This window comes from Bactrocera latifrons, unplaced genomic scaffold, assembly GCF_001853355.1.
Source record: "Bactrocera latifrons isolate USDA-ARS-PBARC rearing strain unplaced genomic scaffold, ASM185335v1 scaffold_292, whole genome shotgun sequence".
NCBI classification, from domain to species: Eukaryota; Metazoa; Arthropoda; class Insecta; order Diptera; family Tephritidae; genus Bactrocera; species Bactrocera latifrons.
The window spans coordinates 349,742-361,853 of record NW_017536541.1 but is presented as its reverse complement, the minus strand read 5'-3'; the positions used below and the strand labels follow the sequence as shown (position 1 = coordinate 361,853).

Here is a 12,112-nt window from a genome sequence, read left to right as displayed (position 1 = left end):
CTTGATTTCTCCATATCAGAAATGTCTTGGTGGAACCAAATGTTCCTCACTTACGGCAATAAATTTTCGGGGAAAAATCCGGATGGGAGCCCAGAAAGTGATTTTTAAGGGTCATGTTGTAACACGTTTTTTAAGGTAGCAAGTAGTTCACTTTTTCACGCAAGTGAGGAAAATTCTCTAATCGCTATTCACTTGGGATTGGTTAGAAACGATTCTTTTACATGTGACTCAAGCAGCTCACGACTTCCGATCTTTGACCAAGTATCCTCTGGGTAGCCTAAGAACATTCGTTTGAAGGCGAGCTAAAGTGAGAAGGCGAAATATCCCCTACATAGGGTTGTGCGCAGGGTTGGGACCCGCCACGTAAAAAAACACCCCAATGAAAAGGAACAACCAGCCTCGGATGAGAGACCATGGAAAACGAAATAAGGACTACGAATACCTAATTGGGAAGGTGCGCCTGCCCAGCTGGTTGCTGTGGCTGACATCACCGCCGTCCAACAAATGCGATGGACGGGACAAAGACAAAGACGAGTAGGTCCTTGTGGCATTTACTACAGTGGCCATATAAAGAGCGCAAGTTTGGTTTGGGATTCGTGGTGGGAGAGAGACTCCGTCGCCGAGTACTATCATTCACTCCGGTGAATGAACGTCATCCGCATCAAAGCGAGGTTTTTCAACATATCGATGATCTGCGCCCACGCCCCAACGGAAGAAAGGACGATGTGACCAAAGATGCCTTTTATGAGTGCTTGGAGCGCACTTATGAGAGCTGCCCCTGCCACGATATCAAAATCCTTCATGGCGACTTTAACGCCAGGGCGGGTAAAGAAGGTATCTTTGGCACCACGGTCGGTAAATTCAGCCTCTACGAAGAAACGTCCCCAAATGGGTTGAGGCTGATGGACTTCGCCGGAGCCCGAAATATGGTTATCTGTAGTACTAGATTCCAGCATAAGAAGATACATCAAAACACCGGATCAAAAAACCACCAACCAGATCGATCATGTTGTGATAGACGGAAGACACGTCTCCAGTGTTTTAGGTGTGCATGCGCTCCGAGGTCCTAACATCGGCTCGGACCACAATCTTGTTGCAGCCAAGATTCGCACGCGGCTCTGTGCATCAAAAAACGCACGCCAACAAACGCAAAGAAGGTTCGACGTCGAGAACCTGCAATCACAACAGACAGCCGAAAGGTTTTTTACTCAGCTTGCATTCCTGCTGTCTGAGAGCTCTCGTCAACAACTCGGTATAAGGGAACAGTGGAACAACAATTCAAACTCCTCATGTACAGCTGCAACCGAACCCATTAGTTTTCAGAAAGTGCAAAAGAACAGCTGGTACGACGAGGAGTGCCGTGTCGCAGCGGAGAGAAAACAGGCTGCCTACTTCGCAACGTTACGATCGACCACAGCACGTGCGGGATGGGACACATACCGACAGTTGAAGCGAGACGCATTTGCAGAAAAAAACGAAAGACGCCGAAATGCGCGAGTATGAAGAGCTTGATGAGCTGGCCGACAGGGGTAATGCTCGAAAGTTCTACGAAAAAATGGGCGGCTTACAGAAGGTTTCAAGACCGGAGCATACTTTTGTAGAACCCCCAAAGGTGATCTAGTCACCGATGCCCAGAGCATACTTAAATCAAGGAGGGAACACTTCTCCAACCTGCTGAATGCCAGTGAACGCACAAAGCCAGGAGAAGGCGAACCCAATTCCCCAATCGGTGACGATGGAGCGAATAGCAAATACGTGCCTGAAGAACAAAAAAGCGGCGGGGGCCGATGGATTGCCGGCCGAGATATTCAAACACAGCGGTGAAGAAATTATAAGAAGCATGCACCAGCTTCTTTGTAAAATAAGGTCGAACGAAAGCACGCCCAACGATTGGAATTTAAGTGTGCTATGCCCAATCCTCAAAAAAGGAGACCCCACAATCTGCGTCAACTACCGTGGGATAAGCCTCCTCAATATCGCGTGTGAAAGATTAAAGCCCACCGTCAACAAATTGATTGGACCTTATCAGCGTGGCTTTAGACCTAGCAAATCAACAACCGACCAAATATTCACCATGCGAAAAGTCCTGGAAAAGACCCGTGAAAAATAATCGACACACGCCACCCCTTCGTCGATTTGAAAGCTGCCTTCCAGGTGTTGTTGATTTTGATATCAACCGCCTCAACACTCGCGCTATTAGTTCTGCTTTCTCCTGACTGGACAAGGAAGCAAAGCAGATGAGTCTGGCAGTGAACGAGGGCAAGACGAAATATCTCCTGTCATCAAACAAACAGTCGTCGCACTCGCGACTTGGCACTCACGTCACTGTTTACAGTCATAACTTTAAAGTCGTAGATAATTTTGTAATCCAACGCAGAATAACTCTTGCCAACAGGTGCTACTTCGGACTGAGTATGCAATTGAGAAGCAAAGTCCTCTTTCGACGAACAAAAAACCAAACTCTATAAGTCACTCATAATTCCCATCCGCGAAAGATTTCTGGTCCTTTGCGCGTTGGCCGCGGCAAATGACGGCACGGCATTCGATGGAACGATGAGCTGTATGAGATGTATAACGACATTGACATAGTTCAGCGAATTAAAAGACAGTGGCTACGCTGGCTAGGTCATGTTGAATGGACGAAAACACTCCAGCTCTGAAAGTATTAGACGCTGTATCCGCCGGAGGAAGCAGAGGAAGAGGAGACTTCCACTCCGTTGGAAGGACCAGGTGGGGACAGACCTGCCTACGCTTTGAATATCCAAATCCAAACGACTGACGTACTGTTGTTAACTCGGCTATAATCGCGTAAGTGGTGTCTACGCCAATAAGGAAGAAGAAGTAGTTCAGTCACAAGGTCTTTGTAATTGTCAGCATTCACGTTTCCATGAAAATTTTCACAACCGTTTTAAAGGCACTCCGGGCTGGTATTTCAGTTTCAATGTTAAATGTTTTATCTGTCGCTAGTTCTCCTATTTTCGGACTCGCAAATATGCCAACCTTAATTCTTGTTTCACTGACGCTTGGAAATTTTTGTTTCAGACATCCAAGAACCCTCTTCCATTTCTGTCCATTAACAAAATTCTTCATTAAACCCAATTAAATATTCAAAGGTGGTAGTAGTAGCTTTTTTCGATCAATTAGAGGTTCACTGGTTTTTTGTCTCGGAGTGAGTGCATGGCATTCTGGCCACTTTTGTACATAATGGCAATCTCTGTTATAAATCAATACCACCTTTAAACTAAGTTTAGAGGAATCAATGAAAAAGACGCCAACAACTGGATCATGTTTTTGTCCCAGTGCTTTAAGCAAAAGGTTAACTTTTGAACAATATACTTGATCCCCTTCTTGAAGAAAATAATTTGGGCCATCTTTCTGCCTCTTTCTGTAAAATGTCCAACCTTTATGCATGGATGCTTAAAGTTCGGACTGCGATTTTGAAAGGCTTAGATCTCGAGCTAAGTCATTAAGTTCACCTTGTGGAATTAGTTGCGCCGCTGTTGAGCATCCTGGTAAATCAAATAAAGGATCAGTTGTCATTGCCTTTGCGGTTTCTGTAACATCACTTTAAGGGCTAGTCGATTTTAGTTCTTCATCGAGACCACAAGATTCTGGTGTTTTTGGAACAGGAGGTTGTTCATTGTTGTGATAGGTGTTAGAGCTTATGATAACTGACAGGACTTAAAGTATGTTTAGACTTCGGTCCAATACCTTTAATATTCGTGACGCAAAAATAGCAGTCTGTAACACGGTCTTTAGGTTCTCTCAAAACCATTGTCACTGCAAAGAGGATTTCACGAGTTTAACCTTTTCACCAATCTGTTAACAATGTTACATACGTTTTACAACAGATATGAGTGACCCATGCTTTGTCTTGGTCCCCAACTTTAACACAAAAATACAATTCGTAAGATTTTTGCACAAGCGGAGTAAAACAACGTTTTTGCGATTTAAAAGTTAGTTCTCCGCACACATAACAAAAACTGTTGGAACTATTTACGCACTGCCTAGGCATTGTACCTAAAATCTTAAACACAGTAATTTCAAAAACGTAATAAACTGAACAGGCAGAACCGGTCTAAATCGGATAAATCCCTGATTGAATCTGATGAAAATATGAGATGGTGCAAAATAATGAGATTTTATGTATTGTGAAATGTGAAACCGCAGGTTACAGAATATCTGTGGGTTATAGAAATATTCTATTTTCAGATTTGACTTCAGGGTATCAAACTGCATTAAAAACACTTAAAAATTTCTTTTCACAAATTTTCTTGTCACAAATTACTATGTGTAATTGGCGAATGGTCTGAATACTCCAAAATAATCTTCAAAATTCAGAATATCCGGTATTTGAAGGGGATCTGTTGGTGTTGGTTTCCTCCTAAGCAATTTTGAAAATTTGTTGATGTTTATGCATTTATAAAGCTCCCTTCCTTTATGATCCCTATTATAATCTCTACCAGCAATTAATTTACACCCAAGTTTTCTAAAAAAATTAAATTTAAAAAAAATTATAATTACATGAACTTTCCTCTGGTAGTATTTGTTTTTGATACTAAGAAGAAATCAATATTTTGTATTGTATTCGCGTATTTTTCTTACCCCTTCATCGAATAAAAAAGTGGACTCGAGTATTTTTCTGTTAAAATATCTATTGTATATTTAAAATATTTTTGGTAAACAGAAGAATGTAGAAATAGATAGGGAAATTATGGATAAAACTTTATATAACAAAATAAAATAAAATTAGTAGAAGTTATTTGATAGACGCATATGCTTATATTTTGGTCAAACAACATTTGGTAATAACACATACATATATACATTTAATTTTTTGCTACTTATGTAAAGTTTCCAATGCAAAGTTGGTTGCTATTTTTTAAATAATTCTATCACTATTTTGCGTTTCTGATACGAAATCGTGGGCCAAAATTTTTACTGACATAAATAGAGAATCAAATGACAAGCATGTTTTTACGATCCCTTCAAACTATAAAAAGGCAGTGAACGCTAAAATTGCAACCTGAATATTTTTGCAAAATTGATTCATGATAATATTGAATTAATGGAAGAAAAATTAATTGTTTTAAGTATATTTATTGAGGTAGGGTGAAAATAAATTTTTTCGGACCACAACCTTCTCGATTTTCATTATCGTTGCCGTTACTGTGTATGAAAGAGCGTTAATGGCGTTTTTGTTGCTTTCACCACTTTGATAACTAGTTTTTTAAATCAAATGAAATCAGAGTTAATATAATTCTTATGCTAATATGTTAAGGAAGTTATTTGATTAGCTTATGATTTTAAAAATTTCTGTTGAATTATTTCAATCTTAGTAATTTGGCGGTCTCGCTGCCATTGATATGTGCTCAAATCTAAATACATTGCGCGAAATAATTATATGGCACAATGTTTCAATGCTTCAATACAAAATAATGAGATAATAGTATGTTGAATGTAAAATATGAAATATTATATTACAATAAGAGTGAAAAGAATAATAATACGATAGAAAATTTTCTAAATGAATTATGTTAAAACCCTTCGAACAGGCCGACCAACTCTAATAAAAGGAAAGATAAGTTCGAAAAATCAGTGTTAATGAAAGCATAAGCCAATTGTGTTTTCATTCACGCGCCTAACCAATCCTGTAAGCAGACGACACCATTCGATATGAAAAGAAGTGCTAAACCTAGACGTAAAATATAAGATGGCGTCACTTTAGTTTGCTGCAAAGTTAGGACATAGAATTTGAAATATGTCATAATTAGTGAAGAGAAAAAGTTAAATTTAGATTTACCCAACATTTTTCAGCATTATTATCAGGATATTCGTCGTGAGAAAGAAACCCGATAAATTAGAAACTTTAAGGAAAGATCGCTTGTCATACGCTGTGGACATCATGGAAAGACTACAGATTGTTTTGTGTTACACAAAATGAAACCAGAAATATACAGCGGGCTACAAAAGTCTACATACAGCGACCATTTCGGCTATCTGACATGTCCAAAAGCAATATGAAAAAAAGTAAAGATGCAAAAAATAAAAACTTAACAAGTTATTAACATAAACCGAAAAAAATAAAACGACAAAAGTCTACGTACGATTTTAAAATCGAATGGAAATACTTTGGTAAGGTCCTCAAAGTTAAAACAAGTCGTCGTTTAATATTTTGTTGACCCTCCATTAGCATCTATAACTGCTTGCACACGTCGAGGCATTGAAGCGAATAAACTTTCAAGGCCGTTATTTGTTGTCATTCCTGTTGCAGCTTCTCTTTTAGTACTAGGGCACTAATAATGTCATGTATCTATGTACCTTCCGCTCCAAAAGCTCCCAAACGTGTTCAATTATATCTAAGTCTGGGCTTTGAGGAGGTGAATTCAGTTCTCGTGGAGCGTAGTAAAGCAGCCAGTCCTTCACGATGTGGGCGGTATGTTTTGGATCTCTATCTTGTTGGAAAATTCAACTCTCCCCATGACATAGTTTATCAACCAATGCTTTTAAGTTTTGTCCCAAAACATAACATATGGCATCTCTCGTGTTCAGGTGTGTAATTTCGAGCTCCTGTTAATTTGTTTAATTTATATTTTAAAACTGTTGTCAAAGTTTTTGAATTGAGTGATCCGTACAGATACGTATCCCTGTGATATTTTTCTATTAAAGCAATTGAAATTTACTTAAAGTGTGTGTGATAATTTTAATCCATTCCGCCGAGTCACTGTCAATTTGTTTTCGTTGCAATATTCCAAAATAGTATAATTGTTGGTGTTAACTTATATTGCTTATCTAAATTTATTTCTTGTTTTTATTCGTTTTCCATCTTTGTTCAYAGCTGTTTGCGAGTTTCTTACTTTTCGGGTATCACAGTGCATCTCAAACTGCTCGTTTCATTGGTTGTTGCCTTTGATAACTTATATTGCATTTATTTTGTTATAAATATTTTTGTCATTTCTCTTTCTACTTTTATTACTTAATATTATTATTTAAAATTTCTTATTGCTGTTTATTATCATTATGACTTGTATTTTCCCGAATTGCTCTGTTAAAGGCGAGTCGGAACGCTTCGTTTCTTGCTGGCTGTGTGACGGGCTTGCCCATCTGAAATGTGCTGGCCTGACAGGAAGAATTTTGGATTCTATTCTTGACAGTAAGGGCTTGTGCTGGTCTTGCATTAAATGCAGACCAACTAAAATTGATTTATTTAAAGTTTTTAAGCAGGCGCGCAATAATTTCAAGGAGATTGGTCGTGAGCTTGAAACCCTTACAAATAAATTTAGGCATTATGAAACAAGAATCCAAGACCTTCCAATAAACGTAAACGTCCGTCTGATGAAGAGACCACTGCTTCATTGCTTCTTTCTTAAAAAGAATGCCTCCACCCGATATTGACCTCATCAATCTGTCTTCCCCTTGTAAACAAGAAGAGAAGGTCTCGTCTGCTCAGAATACAGAGAAAGCTGTTACTGAGCATAGTAAGCGAAAACCTTCTCAGGCTCCGCTTAAAAATAACTGTAAGTCAGGTAATAAAAATTTAATTGTAATACCACGGAAAAAATCAATATTTATCTCAAGACTTGCTGCGGATACCACCGTCGATGACATAAAGAGTTATATCTCGTCTAAACTAAAATCGGAAGATGCAGACATCCGAAAATTTAATTTCAAATGTGACAGGGATATTTCTTCTTTCAAGATCGACATATCCGCTGACAATTTTCAATTGGCTCTTGACAACTCATTCTGGCCATCTGGGGTCTTTGTGCGCGAATTCGAGCATAAACGTTTTAAATCTCCTACAGTTGTCAGTAAAATGCCAAGAAAACCCGTTGGTACAAAAAACTGATTAGCAATAATTCGCTGAGTATTTATTACCAAAATGTGAGAGGCCTTAATACAAAACTCGCCGATCTGTATTCAAATAGCGTCAGTTATAATTTTAAAATCATTGCTTTCACAGAAATTTGGTTAAAGCCCCACATTAGCGAATTTGAAATCTTTAGATTTGACCGGCTGAACAAGAAAGGAGGTGGTGTCTTGTTTGCTGTTCATTCTTCAATTCCATCTGAAGAATTCGATGTTCCGCATGCAGACTTCATATAATGCAAGTGCATTCGTATTTGCGCTAATAGTGACCATATCGACTTAACTTTATCTTATATACCGCCTCACTCGGATATATCTGTTTATATGCAGCATGCTTCATTAATAAATAATGTTTTCTCAATGGCTAATAATACTGATTCCACGATTGTTTTGGGGTACGTCAATTTAGCGTGCGTATTAGGGAAATCTATTGATGATCACTCCATTCCTATTAGTACTCGCTTAAGTTTTAACGAGTTCTGAGATGAAATATCGGCGTTGGGTCGTATCCAAAATAATTTAATTTCAAACGAGGTTGGTAAGTTCTTTGAACTAGTTTATCTTGATAACGCTTCAATTTTCTCCGTTGTCCGATGTGATCCTTTGGTTCGGCCAGAGGACTTGCTTTGAAAGTTGACATCGAAATCATAGCTAACTTCGGTCATGATAATACACAAGACCTTTGTCTTCGGTTCAACTTTGCGAAAGCTAATTTTAAGAACTTTCTAAGGTAACTTGGCCAGATTACAGTGGCAATATTGAATTTAGTGCTACCTACTTTTATGAAACTATTTTAAACTTATTTGAAAAATATGTTCCGAAGTGTGTTGTTACTCAAAAAATGAGTTATAATTTATAGGTTTCGAAAGAATTATGTAAATTAAAAAATAGAAAGTCACGAGCTTTTAAACTTTTAAAAAAAACTGGTTTAGTTGCTGACTATTCAAAATATTCTAAATTGCGCCGACAATTTGCTGAACTTAACAAAATATGTTATAATAATTATATAAATAAAGTAAAAAATAATATTATACGTGATCCAAAATTGTTCTGTGGATTCGTCAACTCCAAACGCAGGATTTCTAATTTTCCGTCTGCTAAGAAATATAAGCCTAGTATGTCTAGTGACAATCACACCATTTCTAATATGTTCGCTGAATTCTTTAAGTCCAATTACTCTCCAAAATCTCCAAAATATGTTCCGCATCAGCACAAGTTATGTCCGATTTATGTTATTAATGCACCTACTATTTCCGAAGCAGACGTCTTATGGCAGTTAAATATGTTAGAACAATCATACAATTACGGCCCAGATATGATTCCCTCGTGCTTTCTTAAGAAATGTGCCAAATATTTATACCAACCAATAACAAAACTATTTAATTCATCTGTTATGCAAGGCTTATTTCCATCCATATGGAAAAAGTCATTTATAATTCCTTTGCATAAGAGTGGATTTAGGTCATCTATTGAAAACTATAGGGGAATAGCAAAGTTGTCTGCGATACCTAAACTTTTTGAAGCAATTATAACAGACGACATAACCTTCTGGATCTCTCCACTAATTTCTTGTTCTCAGCACGGTTCTCGTAAAAGGAAATCTACAATATCACATCACATGTATCAACGGGCTTTAGGGAGAATAATAATACTGATGTTATATACACAGATTTTAGTAAAGCTTTTGATAAAGTAAAGCATTCAATTCTTTTGAATAAACTTGATCTTCTTGGCTTTCAACCAATATTTCTAAAATTTGTTGCTTCTTATCTTAGTAATAGAATTCAACAAGGCCTATTTTACAATACTCTTTCCGACATAATCAGTGTTCCTTCAGGCATTCCTCAAGGTAGCCATCTTGGTCCAATTCTGTTCTTGTTATTTATTAATGACTTATCATCTGTTTTTAAGTTTTCAAATGTTTTATTATATGCTGACGATGTAAAACTTTTTAAATCATTCACCTCAAATAGTGTAAGATGTCAGTTGCAAACAGACTTAAATAACCTAGTTTCTTGGTGTGATAGAAATGACATGCCATTGAATCTTAGAAAATGTAAAACGATGTGTTTTTCACGTAGATCTGTAGACCCTACTTCATACGTAATACCAAACTTTAGGTTGGAGCAAGTATGTAGTTTTGTTGATCTAGGAGTAACTGTGGACCACAAACTCAATTATAATCTTCACACATCTTCCATGATTTTTAAAGCTAAAGGTGCTCTAAGTTTTGTTAAATGTTGGTCTAAAGAATTTAGAGATCCGCTTACCACAAAAATTCTTTTTACATCTCTGGTGAGGCCTATATTAGAGTATGCATCAGTGGTGTGGAACCCTAGTTACCAAGTCCATTCAGATAAGTTAGAGTCCGTTCAAAAACAATTTGTACTTTTTGCCTTAAATCATTTGCATTGGGATCCCAGTTTAAATCTTCCTCCTTATACTAATCGTTTAAAACTTATAAATCTCCCAACACTCGCTAGTCGTAGGGAGATGCTTGGTATAATATTTCTTGTAAAACTCACGAATGGGTCAGTCTGTAGCCCATCTCTTTTATCTGATATTAATTCTAACGTTCCCGCTCGCTTCGACAAGGTAGTTTAGACCCGTACTTTTAAAATTTTCTAGAACAAATTTTGAGCTAAAAGAACCATGCCGCCGCATATGTCATGATTTCAATTCTCATTCCAGCACATTTGATCTAACAGATTCTGTCTTTACCATTAAAAAAAATATTTATCTACTCTTAACAAGTAACATTTAAAAATTATAAACTTTAATCTAATTCTTAATTTTGGCTGTTTGAAATTTTTGTTTCTGTAGCTGAGCAGCTTAAGATCGCAACGCTTAAAACTCTCTTGCCTTTTATGACTCGGCTAATTCCGCTCGTTCGCGGATTGCGCCCCGCGCATCGGTTGGGCGAGAGGAGGGTAATCGTTGGATATTATTATTATTATTATAAGATACACATACACCAAATTTCCAACTCCAGATGCAGCGACAGCGCCCCAAAGCATTACACCCCCACCGCCATGCTTCACCGTAAGAACTAATTGTTTCGGGTTCATTGCGTTATTTGGTTTTCTTCAAATTTTTGCTCTACCGTCACTTCCAAATAAATTGTATTTTGACTCATCTGTAAACAATACTCGTTTCCAGAAATCGGTTCCCTTGTCTAAAAACTTTTGTGCGAATTCCAAACGAAGTTTGCGATTTTTTTCACTTATATACGGTTTCTTACGTGCAGTTCTGCTTTCAAACCCATTATTATTCAAGGCCCTTTGAACTGTTCGTGGATGCATACTTGTATTCGACCTAGTTGCTACCTCTGCGGCCAACTTAGTGGCTGTCACTTTCGGATTTTGACCCACTTCTTTCAGAACGAACGATACATCTCTGCGACTCAGCTTCTTTGGGCGACCATTGAGCGGTTTATTTTCAAGGCTATTCGTATTTTTGTACTTTTTGATATTGTTTGTTAAATTTTATGTTTTTATGTTATGTTTTGATATATTTAATAAACTTGATATTTCACCAAACGATTTCTTTTCATTTCTATACTTTACTACTAAGTTTCGCAAATCAATTGATATTTTTTTACGGGGACGAACTTGTGGAAACAGCCAAAATACAACTAAATGATATCCAAGTATGTCTATTACCAAGCAAAACACCAAAATATAACTAGCGGTACTTTCCCGTTATTGCGCCGCAGCGCACAACAAAAAATAATGTCAGATAGCCAAAATGGTCATCGTATGTAGACTTTTGCCGCCCACTGTACATATCTGAATGACGTGGTAGTGAAGTTTGGTGATCAATTTTGGGTAGACACGACTTTCCTACAATGATAACGAACAATTTCATAAAGCTGAGCCTACTCGAAGATGTATGGAAAGCAAAAAACAATGATAAATTGGAACAAGTCCTATCGAAAATCTATGGAACATTTTATTCAAGAAAGTGTATACCGATAGGTCCAAACAGTATTAAAATTGGAAAAAGCAATCCAAAAGAAATGAGCAAATATTGATTTGTCTTTATTTTAGGTCCATGCCAATAGAGGTCATATTGATGGGTCATATTTAAATTAATAAAATTTTGCAAAAAAAATAACATATAGGTTTCTGAACTGAATTTTGCAAAGTATGATTGTTGTCTGTTTTATTATATATTTATGTTATGAGTTAGAAATAAATAAAACATTATAAGCAGAACTGTAACGTGGATTCTAAAATATTCA

The 12,112-nt window shown here is 37.2% G+C and overlaps 1 protein-coding gene across 2 annotated transcripts in view; it reads right to left on the bottom strand.

Moving 5' to 3' along the window:
* The window catches only part of LOC108970245, a gene marked incomplete at its 3' end in the record, with an annotated part of 50,963 nt that overhangs the window by 37,443 nt on the left and 1,408 nt on the right, over positions 1-12,112 (bottom strand).